Genomic DNA, 20,367 nt, shown 5'->3' on the forward strand with positions numbered 1-20,367 from the left:
GATCCACTTGCTCTACCTTTCTAGTGCTGAGATTAAAGGGATAAGTGACCACTGCCCAGCAGCAACTGACTTTTTAAAGGTTCAACTAAATGCATTCTGTCATGGAAAATTTCTGCACAAAAGTTTTTGCATTACTTCTCTAAACTTATGCAGTGTTTCAAACACTATATTGAATAATCATAGAATCACGAAGTGCATAATTATAGTAAACACAACTGTAGTAAGCACCTTTCTTAACCTCCTGATTTATGCACATACAATTTTCAGTGTATTTAACTATTTTGGCCAAAAGTGATTAGCACTAGCTATGAAATGGTTAAAAAAAAACAGTTAAGTCCACTTTAGCCCAATAAAATAAAATTTTTACCCTCAAAAACCTAAAACTGTGTGAGCAGAAATCAGTTATCTGCTCCTTTCATGTAGCCCTTTCTTCCACTCTCTGCCTGCCTGCATCTCTCAGTCTAGGCCGCTAACACGGAACTGAGGAAGGTCATTTTCCCACTTTGGCTTAGACTAGTAAAATAAAGTTTACAAACAAACAAAAACAATCAATTTAATGTCCTGAGAAAATAGATAAAGCAGGAAGAGGTGGCTTACCAACAGATTTTTGGATCCTGAACACAGAACTTCCTAAGGACCCACTTTATCCTACTCCCTTGGGATCTTATAAGACATCCCAATGACCTTAATTCTCCTTTTTCTACTTTAGCCAAAAACAAATAAACCCTTAACATATCAACTAATATTATTTGATTACTATTTCAAAAGATCAAACATCACAGATTTTATTTGCCCATGTTCTAAATACTGCAGAAACTTCCTCATTGGTTTCCTAGTCTCTACTTTCTAATCCAAACTAAATGGAACTATTAGACACATCTTTCTTTGGCTTTTAATTTTTTTTAAAGAAGCATTTATTTACTTTATTTATATGAGTACACTGTCACTGTCTTCAGACACACCAGAAGAGGGTATCAGATCCCATTGCAGATGGCTGTGAGCCACCATGTGGTTGCTGGGGCTTGAACTCAGGACCTCTGGAGGAGCAGTCAGTGCTCTTAACCACTAAGCCATCTCTCCAGCCCCGGCTTTTAATTCTTTATTAGTAAATACTATATGCTTGTGAAAATTTTAACACAAATGTAATTTCTCTAAAGCATCGTTTCTCTATTCAAAGAAGATTCAAGCCCATACTATCTTAAATGCTAACTCCAAATTACCTTTCTATCACTGGCTCTCCCAACTTTATCCCAAGTACCTCTTACACATGCACACATTCTCCAAAAAATAAAAATGCCAGAACATCCCTTCCCCAGTACACTAGGGCCCCTCGGTAATTCTAGTACTCAGAGACAGACAGGAGGATTGCCAAATTCTAAACTAACCTGGCTATACAGGAAGACTGTTAGAAAAACAAACAAACAAACAAACAAAAACACAGACCTAACCTCTGTAGACCTCTTTCCTTGCAAATGTTCTCCCCTACAACTCCAACAAATACACAATATACAGAAATGTACCCTCCCTACCAGAACTTCCACAGCATGTTTTCTTTCTTAGTATCCTTTTTAACAATGGCTATTTTATGTCTAGCTTAATGTTTTGAATTGTACTTGTAGGTACTGAATTCATGCATGGTCATATACGTAGGTGGGCTTTGGTATGCATACAGAGGTCATCTCCATAGTCTTTGATTGCTCCCCACCTTGCTTTTGTTTTCTAAATTCTTTAGGTTTCCCCAAGGCTTTTACAAATATCCTTTCTGTATTTATCCCCAGCCCCCACTTCCCCCATGTGCAGCTAAAGTTTCCAATTTCCCATCAGGTAGTAGTACCTTGGCTTCTATGGTTACTTCAGGTTATACACAGAACTGTTAAGATATGATTCTAGGACCCATACTTCACCTTATTTTTTGAGGCAAGGCTTCTTACTGAACCCTTCCTGGCTTGGCTAGGCTGGCTGGCTAATGAACTCCAGTGCCGGGTCTGTCACCACCTCATATCAGACTTTATGGCAGTGTTGAGGATCCAAATTCAGGTCCTCATGCTTATGCAACAAGAGTCATCTTACCAAGAATCTGGCCCCTATATATCTTATTTTTATATGTTAAATTCCACATAAATATCATGAGAAACCCAAAACTTACATAATAAACGGTTCTATCATTTTCAAGAAATAGCTACGTTTGTGGTAAGAACTATTTGAAATGAAAACAAATGATGGCTAGATTAATAAACAAAAAATGGTTTAACCATGAAAATCAAGGTGTATATGTTCTAAGCTGTTACTACTACACCTTATAGTCACCTTTGGGTATAATTCTTTTCGCTTTCTTAAAAAAAAAATGCAACTGCAAAGTGATAAATGTATGTTAACCTTCTAAGCATAATGAAATGTTAGGTGAAATTAAGCCAACTAAGATTAAAAAAAGGGATACATGCATTAAGGTACATCTGTCAAGTCTCTCTATATAAGACTAATGCCCATCAATTCTAAAACTCCTCAACCTGTAAAGCAACTACTTAACTCAGCTCTAATCTTCCTTGGCTTTTCTACGACACTCTGACAGATAAGCAATTCCACTAATTCTGAAGTTCATTGCAGCCTATTTTTTCAAAGTGCTACCTTAGCTCCCTTCCCCCTTCTCGGTACAGTAGCCACCCTGATTCCCCTCACATTACAACAGAGCCAGACCTCAGTCTGGTACACTTACTCCTTCCTCTTACTGTTTTCTCTCTACTCCCCTGGTTTCAAGTATCATATGTACAGACCACCAAAATCTACATGCTCAGAGCACCATGCTATGCTTCCATCAGACTTAGGACTCTTTTGGCCACTCTCCTCTCTTCCTTCTTCCCCACTCATACTCATATCTTGTCATCTACTCCTCCACAGGACTCCTCAGCAGTCAATCCATCTCGATCCTTTATTATCTCCAGTCTTATTGTCTTTTAAACTTCCTGATCCCTGAGGCATGAAAATAGCCTCTTAAGTGGCCTTGCTCTTTTTGCCACTCCCATAACAAATGACTAGGAACCCTGAACAAGAGCTAGTGCCAAGGTCTGAGGTATTACAGCTATGTATATCTGTGGGAAACTAATCCTCCAACCATTGCTTTGATCAGGGCACTCCCCTGGGGTCAGAATACTTCAGCAGCTCTCCAACACTCAGAGGCTCTACAATATGAACCCAATATGCCATGACAGAATTATCTGTTGTTATTTTCATCTTCTTATCATAATCTAACATATTCTAGCAAACATGGAAGAAGGTCATTACAAAGCTCAATCAAGTTTGGAAAAAACAAAATTTGTACTTATGAGTAGAAAGAATATATATACCTAGGGCTTTGTAACCCCTCTGAGGTTAGACTTGTTAATTCCCTCTGACAATAAAAAGGAAACTGTGCTGTTAGAATGGAAACTACTTAGAAAATATGATCAAGAAAAGGGCCAGGCCAACAATGACACAGAAGTGTGTGCACTGGGGAGCAGGAACCAACTCCCCCCCCCAAAAAAAACTAGGCAAACAGAATGCATCAGAGCACCACAATGAAATACAGAGGAAAAGTATCACTGCTACTGCTTTTCTGAAACACCTCTGAGATTGTCAACCCAATTTGGAAAAATATCCCCTCCCAATACAAAAGTCATGATTCTGAAACAATTCAGAATGGAAAAATTAAGTATTAAGGGAAATATTGAATATCAAACCCAAACTTCTTTTCTTCCAACCTTTAAAACACAGCAACATAAATACCCCCACTAAGTCAGTAGGAAATGCACTGGTACCATCTCTTAGATTAGGAATGTGAGATAATTTACTTATTTTATATTTCTTTAATTTTTTCCCTGGAAAGAGAGAAAGACAGGGTCTTGCAAAATACAGTCCAGGCTAGACTCAAACACATGGCTGTGTTCTATTTTCGTATACCTACACACCTCCTTGTCTACTCTTGGACAAATTAACAGGATTCTTAAATATTCACATTACTAATATGGAAAATCACTTTTTGCTGGTGGTCCTCCAAAAATCTTGATGTAATAAAATATTATGGCTGACCAGTCTTTTCCCTGCCACACTCTGAGAACTAAATTGTATTATATGTTAGAGGAAATGTTTCAAACTTCATGAAGAGCAAACCTATCTAGAATTTTTTTCAGAAATTGAAACTGGTGAAAATTTGCAGCTATTAAAATGTAATTAACATTATTAATTAATAATAATTAATATCCCTCTTTAGTTAGACTTTGTTCCCAAATGTTGCCGTGCTGTTCAATGCTAGCCATCATTTCTCCAAGTATTCTCACTTCTACTAGGTTAACCCTCCAAGTCAGCTATTCTTTTTATTTTTTAAGACAGTGAACTATATAGCCCTGGCTGTCCTGGAACTCTGTAGACCAGGCTGGCCTCAAACTCGCCTGCCTCTGCCTCCTGAGTGCTGAGATTAAAACTGTGTCCGTTTTTTAATTTATGTTCACTGCTCTCACTGAGTTTTTACTCATCAGTAATCATCAGTTTTTACTGTAAGTTGTCATTAGTTTTGTATTTGTTTTCATTGTGATCACTCTAACAAGCACTTTTCAAACCATATCTACACTCAGTTGGCCCTTCAATCAAATTTTGCTTAAACAATGAACATCTTCTTGGATTTTTGGCACTAGAAACTTCAAGGGCCTTCAACAGAAAGCAAATATGTTCTATCTACCACTGATTGAATCTCAGTCATTCTTTCACTTTTGAAGCAATTTCACTAAGTTGTTCAAACTGGCCTTTAACGTACCCTATCATGCCAAGCAGGCCTTTAACTTTCTATCCTCTTGCCTCTCAGTCTTCCTAGTTGCTGGGATTATCGTGATGGTTTGTATATGCTTGGCCCAGGGAGTGGCACTATTAGAAGGTGCAGCCCTACTGGAGTAGGTGTGTCACTGTGGGTGTAGGCTTTAAGACTCATCCTAGATGCCTGGAAGCCAGTCTTCTACTAACAGCCTTCAGATGAAGATGTAGAATTCTCAGCTCCTCCTGCGCCATGCCTGCCTGGATGCTGCCATGTTCCCGCCTTGATGATAATGGACTGAAGCCCTGAACCTGTAAGCCAGCCCCAATTAAATGTTGTCCTTATAAGAGTTGCCTTGCTCATGGTGTCTGTTCACAGCAGTAAAGCCCTAAGACATATATCCATGTCATAAGGTCCAGCTAAGTTCTTTCATCTTAGGTATTTTCTTACCTCTACTCAGATATTCCTAATGCACTTTATTTTTTCAAAACTAAACTGATTCTAGCTAGACCTAGTCCATGTAGGGTTAAGTGCTTAGACCCCAGCTCCTTCTATTTTCTGTAGTTCATCTTTTTTTGGCTTTGAGACAGGGCTGGCTTGTAACTCATACAGGCCAGGCTGGCCTCAAACTGGTGACAATTCTCCTGCCTCAAACTCCTAAGTGCACTCTGCTGGCTTCTCTATCACTCATTAGAATTTCTATTACAGGGTAAGTACTCCTAAATCTGTCCTCTATTATCAGTAACTTTCCTCTTACTTGCTTTTAATTATGTATTTACATATGTAGGTATGAGCACATGAGTGCAGATACCCACTGAGGCCAGCTGTGAGATCTTCTGGAGCTGAACTTACAGGTGGTAATGATCTGCCTAACGTGGGAACTCAATTCCAGTCCTGTCAGTCATATGTGTTCTTAACTATTGAGCTATCTCTCCAACCCAACTTCCCTCTTATTCTATTTACCTTTCTACTAACTTCTATACTGGCTAACTTGATCATCACAAACCAGATCTTTTGTTTTGTTTTGGAGACGAGGTCTCTCTCTATTATGCTCTCTGACTGTCCTCGAACTAGAGATCCACCTACATTAAAGGCACAGGACATCACACCCAGCAAGAGATCCTGTTTTTGGTTCCTAAATAACTGAGGGTTTTTCCATAGCCATCTTTCAATTTTTTGGTGGACAAAAATGTTCTCCCAGACACTTCTGAGATCCCAATGGTTATCCTATAGCAAACATTACACTGTCTTCCCTAGTGTTTCATTTCTCAGTTGGATGCTTTGGATGCCTCTTCTAAACTGCTGCTTTTCCTCAAAAGCATTGTTCCTTTTGGTTGTCCACATTTACAGACAAGTTGCTAAATTAGTTACACTGACAACTGGGAAACTTTCCTCAGTCCCAGTGAAAAATCTCTGCTTTGCCAAGGAGTGAAGTTGTGTTCTAACAGTCACAAGCATCCTTTATATGCGTACAGAAGACAAAATATGTAATCAGTCAGGCTTTCCTTTAATGGTAGAAAAGTATTACACTTTCCAGGCCCAGTCTCATAGCCTGTAGAATTACTATAAGCCAACTAAAACACTGTCCCTTAGCTAGGTATGGTGCCACAAGCCTAATCCTACCTACTTGGGACATTGAGGCCTGACTACACTACAAAGCAAATCCAGCCTCAAAAAATGAAAACACGAAGAGGGTGATGCACATCTTTAATCCCAGCACCCAGGAGGCAGAGTCAAATGGATCTCTGTGAGTTTGAGGCTAGTCTGGTCTACAGAGTGAGTTCCAGGACAGCCTGGGCTACACAGGAAAACACTACCTGGAAAAAAAACCAAGATGAAATAAAACAAAATAAAAAGAGGTCTTGGAAAATAGCTTAGAAGTGGAGTACTTCGACTAGCATGCAGAAGATCTTACATTCAATCCATTCAATCTACAGTATCACAAAATTAAACAAACACTCCCCCAACTTTTCTTGCCAGGGCACCCATTTTATAAATCCATGTATAACTCCGCTAACTTAATGCACTTCCTGCTGCAAGACCACCAGAGGTAGACCTACCTACACTGACAGAGAACTGGCTCAGCTTTAATCACTTGACTATGGCCATGACTTTGCTCTTTCTCCTAGGACCTTTTGCTTTGGACATTAGTGTATTTATAGGATGCCAGTTTCTGGTATATGACCACAGATTCACTAACTCTCTTGGTTTTTCCCCTGACAGATTCTAAATTGATTTATACAAGGACAAAGTATTCTTATGAAAAGTATGTTTCAAGGTTCCTCGGCTCTGGATTTTTACTTCTTTTCCGCAACAAGATTTTGGAGAAAAAAAGAGCAAAGGTATTTGATATTTATTCTACGTTAAATTTAAAGTCATGATTTTTAACGTACCATAGAAAATAGCATGGAAATGTGTAAATAAAACAAAAATATCCATGAGACAAAAATTTTTATGAATCACTAGTAACACATTATAAACAACACTTAACAGAACAAATATTCTTAGACATAAGTAACCAATCAATTCAAACCCTAGTCCATTAGAACAGATTATACCAGATTACTTTACTTTCAAACAATCCTGTTCACCTCCTCTGTCAAAGGGAAGAGAAAATGCCTGCAGTTGTGCATGGAAGAACCTTGTCCTCCTTCTTTGCCCTGCCCCACTTGGAACTTTTGCACTCACGAATTAAGTCCAAGTTTTTGTTACAGACTAGCTTTTCCATAAAATCATTCTGTGCCAATTGGTAATTGCAAGGTTCTGTTTGCTTAAAGAGCCTGAACTTTCACAATCTATTAAAAATTGGCCCTAAAACGAAAAACCTAAAACCCTTATTTTTCCAAAGCCCCTATTCCTGCTCAGATTAAGAACTGCCAAAAATATCCTCTGAATTTAGCTATATTTGTAAGCTAACAATAGCACACTATGTTAAATGCTTTTAAGATTAGCCTGATGGTAGGAACAGTACAGGCTTGGCACTTGTTTTCACATATGTAGAGCAATAGAGCCCCCTTTATAAAAGCATTACCCTTTAAAGGCATGCAGTAGTTGACCAATCCACTTACCATAACATTCTACTGTTTATCATGATGGGACGAATATAACGACTCTTTGTTTCCCCCTTTTTGACTTCATAGTGACTAATTATAAGTTGCTTTGTAACTTTTGCTGGGATTTTCAACAGAAATCCTACTCACATGTCTCCTGAATATATCCTGTTTTTAGCTGTAGGTGTACTAGAGTGGAGTGTGTAAAACTAGGATAAAGACAGTATGTAAACATAATATAGAGTGGAGATTAATTTAAATTACATTAGACAAGAATATGCGAAATACAACCACTACAGGTGAAATTTTTAAGAAGTCGATTTCCATCAAATACAATGCAGGGTAAAGAAATATTTGGGGTTTTTTTGTTTTTTTTGTTTTGTTTTGTTTTGTTTTTTGTTGGAGCTGAGGACGGAACCCAGGGCCTTGAGCTTGCTAGGCAAGCGCTCTACCACTGAGCTAAATCCCCAACCCCTTGTGAAATTACAGGTGCTAACTACTGTATCTGCCTTACACTTTTAGTTTAATGTGGTCTAACTTTCAATTACTTTATTCAAACTAATTCTTTTCTTAATTGTCTGGTAACTAGTTTTTAAATTCATATATTATCACTCTGTACTTTTTAAAACATTCAAGATATTTTTAAAACATTCAAGATATTTATAACTATGAAGAGTTAGGGGTATAGTTCAATGGTAGAGTGATTGCCTGGCTTGTTTGAAACTGGGTTCTACACCCGATACCACAAATATAAACTATGAACATTCATTTATGTTTCTATCTATTATTTTTAATCGAATTTTTGAGAAACAATATCTCTATCGGTCCTAATTATTCTAGAACTACTATGTAGACCAGATTGGCCTTGAACTAGAGATCTACCTGCTTCTGCCTCTCTAGTGCTAAGGTTAAAGTCATATGCCATCGTGTCAAACTAACTATAAACACTGTTAATATCACCGTCCTACCCACTAATACTAAATAAAAGTAACTAATAGTGACTCCACGCTATTCCTAACCTACATAAACATAAGATTTCTATTACTGCTATTCCTAAATACATTATACTAACACCAGTAATGGTCTCCATGCATCATAAACATTGGTAAGAATATAATATTGGGCCTTTGTATAACTAGAACAACATTTTCTAATTGGCAGTTGCAGAACTGTAGGGTGTGTTTCTATACTGATGTTGTATTAATAGCAATAGGCTTTGCATATATAATTTAATAAATCCTTGAGTCATCAAACAAAAGAACGGGCTGGATTTGGCATACAAGACCAGCAATAAACATACTCCAAGCTGACTATCAACAAGTGCTTTTAAACTAATCAACTATTTTAAGGATGGAATTATCTAAGGGTTTTTTCCCTAAGAAGTATGAAGACAATAACTACTAACATAAAAATATAATTAAATAAAATATAAAAAATATAATTGAAATATGGAGAACCGATACAAAAAAGGGGGAAAAACTTCTAAGAAAACTGTAAATCAATGAGGAACATGTAAATTACCAGCACTTTGTTATACACAGAGGGGCAGCTCTATGGTAATGTGCTTGCCTATCATGTGTAGGACCCTAATACCTAATACTCAATCCCTAGTATTGGGGAAAAAAGAAAGGAGGAAGAGGAAGGAAAAATTAATCTAATTACGACAAATTTTTAAAAAAAAACAAAATTGTTAGATACAACCCTTTCAAAAAATCAGAGGCTGGAGAGGTGGCTCAGTGGTTAAGAGCACTGACTGCTCTTCTAGAGGTCCTGAGTTCAATTCCCAGCAACCACATGGTGGCTCACAACTATCTATAATGGGATCTGATGCCCTCTTCTGGTGTGTCTGAAGACAGCTCAGTGTACTCACATACATAAAATAAATAAATCTAAAATTCAAATAAAAAAAATAATCACAGGGCTGGAGAGATGGCTCAGCGGTTAAGAGCACTTGACTACTCTTCCAGAGGTCCACAGAGTTCAATTCCCAACAACCACATGGTGGCTCACAACCATCTGTAAAGAGATCAGTGCCCTCTTCTGGTGTGTCTGAAGACAGCTACAGTGTACTTACATGTAATAAATAAATAAATCTTTAATAAAAAAAAAATCACATTTTTCCCAAACTGGAATAAACTATGCCAGAACACAAAGCTTTATCAAATAAAATTCCCCATTTAAAACAAAACCATGAGGCAATTTAACCAAAATAGAAACTTGGCTATTTTGAACTTCAAGTCAAATATTTGTAAATAAGACCTATCATGTAAAAAGAATAATAGTGCTGTGCTTGATGGTGCACGCCTTTAACCTCAGCACTGGGTAGGAAGAGGCAGGTGATTTCTGAGTTCAAAGCCAGCCTGGTCTGCACAGTGAGTTGCAGGACAGCCAGAGCTACCTAGAGGGACTCTATCTCCACATACAGAGAGACATTAACACAACATAATCACCACAGTGTTAAAGGAAGGAGCCAGACAATGGTTAAGACTCATCATTCAAAACGGGAAGAAGGCCAAGTGCAGTGACGCTTGCCTTTTATCCCAGGACTTGGGAGGCGGGATAAATGTTCAAGGCCAGTCTGTTCTACAGAGCAAGTTCCAAGATAGCCAGGGCTACACAGGAAAACTCTGTCTTGGAAAAACAAACCAAAACAAAGCAAAAACCAAAATAAAAGTTACAGTATGTTTTGGATTTACTAAAATATATTATATGCTATTTGATCTTATTATAAATTATCCTTGTTCCTAAATTTGATTTTCAAGTTGCTTGCTGTTGGTATAACTACAACTGAGTTTTGTTTATTAGTCAATGTTCCCCAACCATGATACAATGAAGTTGGAAAAGAAAAGTCAGAACACAGGCACAGTGTACATGTCTGTAAACCCAGCACATGGGAGACAGAGGCAAAAGGATCAAGAATTATGGCTAGCAGTGAGTTTGAGGCCAGCTAGTGCTACATGAGACCGTCTTTAACAGAAAAATTATGAAAAGCACAATGCATTCAGAACCACTTAATAATAAAAATAAAGTATCAAAATCATAAGATCCAGTTATCAGAGGAAAAATTCCAAATTTCAATCCATGTAGTTTAAAAATCGGTTAAATACTAGTAAGCAGCCTCCAACTTAGCTCTTTTTAAATGTCAAATCATACAGAAACAAAATAGAAAGGAATAATAGTGCCAAAAATAGAAACACAAAACATCCGTAAAATGAACAGTTTGAAAAATCTGATTAGCACAGGCTAGTTATTAACAATGCATAAGAAAAAATGGAAATTAAAGTTAATTTTTAATCATCAAGGAAACTGTATTATGTCATAATATTTGAAAATTTATACTTTATTTTGTATAAATTATTCCCCCCCAAAAAAAACCTCAAAAGCAAAATGGATATAACTACAGGAGAAAGGGGGCTATTAATAATTCAAATCCACAATCTACAAAAAAAGAAGAAACCAAGTACAGTTTTACAAATGGAGTCTGTCTACCTTTCAGTGATCAGATACCTCTATGCAACAGACCTGTTTCAAAAAAGAGGGAATGCTCCCCAATTCATCTTACAAGGTTAGCTGGGCACAGTTATACGCACCTGTAGAAAAACAGAAAGAGAAAAAAACCCAATTAATAGGATATCCTATGTCATTATCTTGAACTTTCATTTAGACTTAGCAAAATAACTTTTGGAATTATTTTGGGTAGGGTTTTTATAGTGCTATGCGCACACACACGCGCGTGCGCACACACACACACACGCACGCACACGCACTCAAGCACGCACGCACGCACGCATATGTGTAAAAGAACTAGTAGGGTAGGTATTCCCAATTTACATTCAGGGTTCCACTGTAAGTTGCTCTTCTAACTCAAACCTGGTCAACTGTTTCTAACAAAACTATTTTGTCAGCAAGTGCTTGTATTGTAGCATTTCTTAGTAAGCTTTACTATTATCTATAGCATTCTTTCAAGGCAGATAACCATTTAGCAATCCTGTGTTCTGTTGCACTGTTTGGCAAGAAATAACATGCAACAGTGCACATATTCTTTAAAGTGATAGCAAAATATAGTTATGTGCCAGGCAGTGGTGGCACGCATCCTTAATCCCAGCACTTAGGAGGCAGAGGCAGGCAGATCTCTGTGAATTCTAGGCCGGCCTGGTCTACAGAGTCAATTTCAGGATAGCCAAATTAACAGAGAAACCACCTTAAAAAATTGTAACTATATAATGGCACCTGCCTGGGAAAGTAATTATATGATACTATCAATTGGGGCTCTATTTCAAAGATGTTAAAATGTAGGAAGTATATTTCAGAATCTATAACATATGGTCACAAGAGCTCAGCAATGTTGTAAAATGAATGCACATGCTGTTTATAAAAGATAAAATAGAAAGTTAAAGACTGGTATAGGTCTTTTATACAGCTGCAGAGCGCTTGTCTGGCTAGCATGCACAAGGTTGTGCATTCAGTCCTCAGCACCATTTGCAGGAGAGGTGGCTGGTAGCACCCAATTGGCTTACAATTGCAGAGGCTGAAGGAAGAAGAATCTCAAAATCTCGGACAGTCTGGGCTAAAGAGTGAATTCAAGGCCAACATGGGCAACTATGTGGAAAAAAATTAGCAATTAAGAAACCAGGACTGGGGGCTGGAGATGGCTTGGTGGTTAAGAGGACTCACTGTTCTTCCAGAGGTCCTGAGTTCAATTCTCAGCAACCACATGGTAGCTCAAAACCATCTGTAATGGGATCCAATGCCCTATACTGGTGTGTCTGAAGACAGCTGCAGTATACTCATATATAATAAATAATCTTTTAAAATAAGGACTGAAGAGGCTGAGGATAGATGTAGTCAGTTTGTTGGCCTAGCACACATGAAGTCCTAGGTTCGATCCCAAGCATCGCATCCATAGTGCTATCTAAGACTATCAAAGAACTTGGCATAATGGAATATGTCTATAATCTTAGCATTCTGGATACAGAGGCTGGAGGATCAGAAGGCAAGAGTTATTCTTGGTTATATACAGCTAGTTTGGGAACAGCCTAGGACACATGAAGGGGAGAAAAGGAGGGAGAGAGAGAGTAAAGACACAGCTTGGCGGAAGAACGCTGGTCTAGCATGTGTTAATCACTAAATTTAATCCCTGACAGCACCAAAGCAGGTTCAGGGTGGAGGGACAGAGAACAAATGAAAAGAAAACTGGGTTTACAATGGCAACAAAGATAACAAACTGAGATTAGTGTTTCCAATAGAGTTAAAGGCAAACACAATAAAAATCCAATAAAATAATCCTTTAAAAAATGAACAAGTTAAGATTTAATTATAAAGCTAGCATCATGAAATCAAGGTGGCAGTGATAGAACTAGCCCAACAGGTCAATAAAAACAGAAACAGAAACTAAAAGCAGATGTGGGGCCAATGAGGTGGCTCAGTGGTAGAAGGCACTTGCCATCAAGCCTGAGACCTGAATTCAATCGCCAGGACCCACATGGTGAGAGAAATGATCCCTGCAGGTCCTCATCTAACCTCCAGACACAGCCCCGCGAATATACATAGAAATAAATGATGCAATGTAAGTTTAAACAAAATTAAATGAAAACATGTGCAGATGTATGTAATGCAGTAATACCTCAGGGGAGACAGACTGAACTGAGAAATGCAAAAATAAATGAGATCCCTGCATCATCACCAGAGAAAATTTTCCAGATAAACTGTATATGAAAAAGCACACAGCCAGGCAGTGGTAGCACACATTGTTAATCCCAGAACTTGAGAGGCAGAGGCAGACAGATCTCTGAGTTCTAGGCCAGCTTGGTCTACAGAGTGAATTCCAGGACAGCCAGAGCTGCACAGAGAAAACCTGTCTCAAGAAAAAAAAAGAAAAGAAAAGGAGAGCAAGGTATCATGATTACCTTTAAGAATTTCTAGAACACCACACACACACACACACACACACACAGAGAGAGAGAGAGAGAGAGAGAGAGAGAGCGAGAGCACACAGCCCAAAAACTAGCTACCTTCACATTAAGAACTCCAACACAAAAAGTAAACAAAGCTACGAGAAAAGCCACAGAGTAGGAAGATACTTTTAGCATATATAATCACAAATCTTTAAGATCCACAATATAAAAATATCCATAAACCATAAGAAAAAGGCAACAGTCCAACACAAAAGTTGATCAAGGACGTATGCATAAACAATTCCCAGAAAACTCAAATGGCCAGTAAATCTGGAGAAGCAATTCAGCCAACTCTAATAGTAACCAAAGAAATGGAAAATAAACACAGCAAGGAGATCGCATTTATACCCAACAGATCAGGAAAACAGCAAAATCTAATCTTTTGCAATGTTCTGGTGAACTAAGCTCAGAAACAGCTGGTGAGAGTGTCAAATGAAATGCAATTTGGTGTTTTGGCAATTCCCAGTAAAACTGACAATGCACAGACTTCCTCAATACAGCAACTGCACTTCTACTACAAGGGGAACAACTGTTTGAGGATGCTCACGACAGCAAAGCTGGAAATTGCTCCAAACTGCCAACAGCCTAATGTGTCCCCCATAAAAATAAATAGATCGGCATTTTTATATATTGAAATACAGTATTAGTGAGAGCTTCCTTAGCACCCAAAAGGACCTTGCTCTGATACCCAGTACTGCTTGTCCCCCAAAAGTATGAATGAACTACAACAGTAGTTTTCAAACTTTTTGGTTTCAGGACTCTTAAGCTTTCAAAATGACATAACCATAAGATGTTTTTTATGTCATTCAGAGAAATTTAAACTAAGAGTACAGTATAATGGCACATGCCTGCCACCTCAGGACTTGAGAGGTTAAAAGCTTGATTACCAAGTTTCAAGCCCCTGTGGAACTGGGGCAAGATCTTGTCTTTTGTTTTTAAACATTTAAAAATATTAATTCATTAAAAATTTTAAGCATGAATAACATTTTACTATGTTAAGTTTTTTGAAATTGAAACTTGTTTTATTTCTGCAAATCTAATGACTCACTTCACAGAGGAAAGATAAATTCCAACTGTTTCTGCACTTACTCAAGTATGACATCATAAATCATGTACTCTCTAATGCCTGAATAATATACAGGTGAATGTGGATAAAAAGGGCAAGTGACAGCATTATGAAGCTAATTCTGACCTCATCAGCCTCCTCTAAGACCATTAGGGACCTGGAAGAATCCCTGTAGCACATTGGAAACCAATAAATTGGATCTTTAAAACTATGTTTGGTACTCTCAGGAGGTGATGGCACATCCCTTTTAATCCCAGCACTCGGGAGGCAGATCTCTGAATTTGAGGCCAGCCTAGTCTACAGATCAAGTTCCAGGACAACCAGGGCTACACATAAACCCTCTCAAAAAGCATGCATAAATAAACAAACAAACAAACCAGCAAACAAAGCATGTTCAATATATACAACAATGCACTATAAAGTTAAGACGCATAAGGCAATACCTGATATTACTTTAGTTACATACATATTGAACAATGGTTGCATGTAGAAAAGAGGAATGTGGCTAAAGGGGATGCATCCTTGAAGTTGTAAGCTGTGAGAGCATTTCATTAAAACATCACAACAAACTAAAATTTGTCAACTCAATATTTACTCTTTAACAATTCTGAAAAACTTCATAATTAAAACTTTAAACAAACAGCTAAATACATTAAGGCCATTTAGTTTCTTTAAAGTGTACTTCCTGCTGAGCAAAAAAAAAAGGTTTTAAGATTACATGGATTTTAAAAAATGCTGTCTGGATAAAGAATTTGGCAGGAATAGGAGCAGGTTGGCTATATTCCAATCAGATCTGGGGCAAGGATAGAGGTTACTCAGCACCTGGGTTTGACCTGTTGTCCTAACAAGATAGGTGTGCCTTAAAATGAATATCCCTTGGTCAAAGAACATACAGGATAGATAACTGAATTTGAATAGCTGGAAACTATTCAACAAATCAAATTTACTGAGCCCAATAATTTAGATAATTGTTTGGGAAGATGATGATCATATGCCAGGTACTGCTTGGGGACAAAGACAAATGAGAACCTGTGTCTACATTCTATTGAGAAGACAAACATACAAACATTCATTAAAACATTAAAGATTGAATGCTAAAGATGTCCACATTGTTCATGGAACAAAAAAGTAACAGCTCAGGAACACGGATGGTGTTAACAACAGAAAGAGTAAGAAATGGGAGTTGTTTGGGGACCCTGAGCTTTAAAATAATCCTATAAATAGTACTGGTCATCTATGTGCTGGATAAGTCTGTTTGCAGCTATGTTAAGACACACTAGACACCTCAAATGCTGGATTAGACACTAGATATGTGGGTATGGTAAGAGACATTGAACTAACAGAGAAGATTCCAGAGAGAGAAGCTAACAGATAAACCTTGAGGGAAACCCCACCATAGGAGAAAGAAAAAGCAGAGTGTGTGAAACAGAACATACTTGACAACATTAGCATGTGGCTGAAATCTCCTGACTTGGGAATTATTGGTTTTAGTAAAAGGTGAAGTGGAAAGTTAAAGCAAAGAAAGACAGGTGAGGTAAACAAAACAAAAACAAAAAACGTGTAAGGACAGGGAAAGGAACCAGCAAAGTTACAAGAGACCAAATTAGGCAAGGTTAATGCCAGCACTCAGAGGTGAGGTCAGCCTGGCCTACCATAATGAGTTCCAGGACAGCCAGGACTATTTACAGAGAACTCTGTCTCAAGCCAACCAAAAAGAAGGGACAGAGCTCCATCCCAAAGGAGGCAGGCCAATGTGTGTGCAGACACCAAGGCTAGATAGAGGTAAGGCAGTCCTTATACAGAGACAAAAGGCAAAGTGAAATGTATGCACGGAAAAAAACTCAAGACTAGGAAGAGACACAGACAACCAGGTAACTGGCTAGACTTTCAGTTAGGTTTAAAAAAGGGAGGGGAGGACTCTAAGCCAGTTGTGGTGATATGCATGCCTCAGGAAGCTGAGGCTGGAGATTTAGGAGGCTGAGGCTGAGGCTAGCCAAGCTACTTAATAAGATTTGGGTCTCAAAACAAACAAAAATTATATCTTTGATGAGGATGAAGGATTTCAGGGGCCTTTTAACTGTTTTTTTTTTAAGTTTAAAGGTGAATTGCCACTGTGCATAAGCATAATTAACACCTTATCATTAACAATGTTGAGAGACTAAACATTTTCAAGCAAAGGAAGGAGAAATGTCTTTGAAAGAATTTGAGAGCAGGTTTTTTGTTTTTGTTTTTGTTTTTGAAAAAAGGAAATTGCAAAAACAAAAAAATCACCATCTACCTTTTTTACAAAGAACCACTTAACTGTACCAATTAAACTTAAGAACTTCACACTGTATATTATGCATTCTGACTGCTCTCTGCCCCCCCACCCAAGAACTGCATCTTGAAAGTCTTTTTAAAGAGAATTTTTAAATGTGATTTTTCTTTTTAATTTTGACCTCAAACTCACAAAAACCCCCCTGCCTCCTGAATGCTGGAGTGAAAGGCATGTGCCAACACCACCAAGCTTAAGAAAACTTCTTTAATTAAAGTTTGCCATGGCCTCTAGGAAAACCACTCTTCAGGAGCAATATTTCCAACCTGTTGCTGTCTTCAGAAGTGAAGCCACTGAGAGTGAATAAATGTACAACTGTGAAGCACATTTCCCACATAAGCATCTCGATAAGTCAAATATTAATCAAAAATGCAGGAAGGCTTGCTTAGCAAATAACCTTAGTCAGCCTCTCAAACAAAACTCTCAGCAGGGAGAAAAACAGATTGCAAAGGGCAGCTGAAGGCCACTGCTTTTCAATAACCATCCTTCCAAACCACTTTACAAAACTGATTTCCTAAAAAAGTCATCATGGGAACACTCGTACGTTCTCGTACGTTCTCATCTTCTTCAAGAAGCACCAGTCTTAATTTTCAATAATAATAAATGAAATTATAGGAAACTCTACTGTTTACTAGAGAAACAACTCTGAGCGAAACGTTATTTACAGCGAGTAGAGAAAAAGGAGCAGCTAACGAAAATGGATCATTCAAAAATGTAATAAAATACTTTAAAGGGGTAATAAAATCTGGCTTCTGACCACTCTTTGTAATTACCATCACTATGAAAACACTGGTCAGCCTACACTACAATCTACTTCTCTCAAACTTATTCTGGCCAACCGAGCTGATAGCTATCAAGCACAGATCCGGGTGTTGTCATCCTTCGAGTCTGAGGGCTCCCCCACTGCTTCCCCACGGAGGATAAGCCCTTCCACCATTCACTCTGCAACCCATCTTTCCAAGCCTCCTGCATATACTATTCAGTTCAGCCAAACAGTAAATACTTAGCGTTCTCTAAAGAAACTTCACCCTTGAAACGCCCTTTGCCTGTCTGGGCCACCACCTAAAAACACCAGGCTTGGAACCTCAAAATGCACTTATTTCAGAAACTCATTCCTGATGCTTCATAAGGAAACCATGCGTCCTCTGAAACCCCACAGCAACTCAGTTGTAGCTTTCGCGCGGCACTTCTTACATTTCAACATTTGCTCTTCTACCTCTGAACAACAAGCCTCCTGCAACCACCTCCTACAAGAACCTCCTCCTTAGCATCTAGCACGGCTAGCATGGGATTACCAGAAAAGTTGTGCGGGGTGAGATCGAAAGAACTTTCAAGGGTGGAATTCCACTCTAAAAATCTCACAAACTACCACAGCGAATAAACGAACGCTAGATAATAATCACATTACATTGTTCGATAAGAAAATAACTTTCTGCCCTTTAATCTTCCTCAAGAAAAAAAAAAGAATATACTAAAATTTAAACACAGCGTCCCAAGAAACTTATTTCCACAGAAAGGAACACAAAAACTTCCCTCCGATACTTAGTCTTCCGCTTTCGTAGGATGCCTTTTCCCCCCTATTGGTCAAAAGAGTGGTGAGAACTTTCCCATCACTTTTCTTTCTTTATTCACAGACTCGTGAAAGCAACGATTGGCGGAGAACCACCGCACCAGAGTCACCCTAATGGCCATGTCTACCTCTGAGGAAATAAAGTAATAAAATGTCTCCGGCTCCACTACTGCCGCCGCTGCATATCAACCTGAAGCGGCAGCAAGCGCCAGGGAAAGGCTCGAAGCCCCGGGGCAATACGGATGAGGTGGCTCCGGCGCCAAGACAGCCGCGATGGCCGCCTGCGGCAGCTGAGCTGAAATACAGCGGAAACAGCAGCCAGTCACGGGGCTGTGGGAGGCTGGGCAGGAAGGTGGCGCTGCCGCCAAGCGCCTGGAATCCAAGTGCTCATCATGGCGACGAGGGCAATGGCCGCCATGGGGAGCGAACACGCCCCTGCGCGCACACTCGACGCCGCGCCCGGGCTCCGGTACCCGTAGCCAGCGCCGCCGCTGCCCGCTCTCACACCCCCCCTCACGGGCTGTAGCGGAATTTTCTCCTCAGACGCCGCCTTCAAAATGGCGGCTCCCCTCCAGCAACCCCTCAGTCGTACCCTGCAGCAGGCGCCGATCGTCCCGCCATCTTGTCCCCGTCCCTCTTTCCCCCTCGCCGATTTACATAGCGAAAATCGGCCGGGCCGGCCTGCGGCCTTCACCTCATGCCTGCAGCCTTAGCCTCCTCGCCAGGCCTCGCCCCCGCACGGTGCCCCGGGTCGGCCGCGTCGCCCACCTAGGACCCCTCATCTGCTTCCCCAACCGCCGGGCAACACTGCCCTGGCCCCCGCCCGTTTGCAGAGCGCGCCTTAACCGCCGTTCTGAACACCCGGGCGCCACCCCGGGCCTAACTGCGGCCTCCTCGGGGCCTGCTCGGCGTCGCGCGCCACGCCGCCCGGCCTAGCGCGGGAGGGCGCCTTGCGGGCCGCCGACCAGGCCGAGACCAGGCCGCCGCGCGCGCACTAGGCCCTACGGCCGCAGTGGCACCCCGGACTCACCGGACAGTCGTGCGGCGGTCGGCGACGGTGGCGGGTGCTGCAGGCCGGCCTTTCTCTGGAGCACTGGGCCGGGCTCCGGCTGGTGGGGCGGGCGGAGGGAGGGAGGAGGGGCCGAGCTCGGAGCTGACAAAAAGCGGCCCAGCTCCCCGGCACGGGCCCGCCGTCAGCACGTCACGTCACCGCCGGGGAGAGAGACCCAGGAAAATGCGGAAGGATAGATGGGCCCCCTCCTCCGCCCGGTGGGTCCCTCTGACGCCCCGGGTTGGCACCGTTCACGCCCCGCAACCGGGGAGCCCAGTGGCCTCGCTGCGGCGGGGTCTCGGGCGGCCTGAGTTTCCGTGACAGCGCCCCCCTTCTTTCCACCTCCGCGCTCCCGCCCGCCGCCGCCGCCACACACACGCCGCTGCCACCGCCGCCTCGGCTGTAAAGTCCACTTAGGCCGTGGTCACGCCGACCCCTGTCGAGGCAGGAGGCCCGAGGCCACCCCCACCATGTTTGGTACAGCCACCCCAGGGGCCTCCAGGAGACCTACCGCCTCCGCGAGGTCCTGGCCTGAGGCGTGCTCAGAGTTGTTTTACAGGCCCTCAGACCCCCCTCCACCGTAAA

The 20,367-nt window shown here is 40.6% G+C and overlaps 1 protein-coding gene across 1 annotated transcript in view; it reads right to left on the reverse strand.

Moving 5' to 3' along the window:
- Nucleotides 1-20,154, reverse strand: part of Zfx (zinc finger protein X-linked) — a 43,321-nt gene extending 23,167 nt beyond the window's left edge. Inside the window, 2 exon segments of the mRNA XM_032889567.1 lie at nt 11,350-11,417; nt 19,762-20,154. The gene's annotated coding sequence lies outside the window, so the exon portion shown is untranslated.
- Between the last annotated feature and the right edge of the window lie 213 nt (nt 20,155-20,367).

This window comes from Rattus rattus, chromosome X (genome assembly GCF_011064425.1).
Source record: "Rattus rattus isolate New Zealand chromosome X, Rrattus_CSIRO_v1, whole genome shotgun sequence".
Lineage (NCBI taxonomy): Eukaryota > Metazoa > Chordata > Mammalia > Rodentia > Muridae > Rattus > Rattus rattus.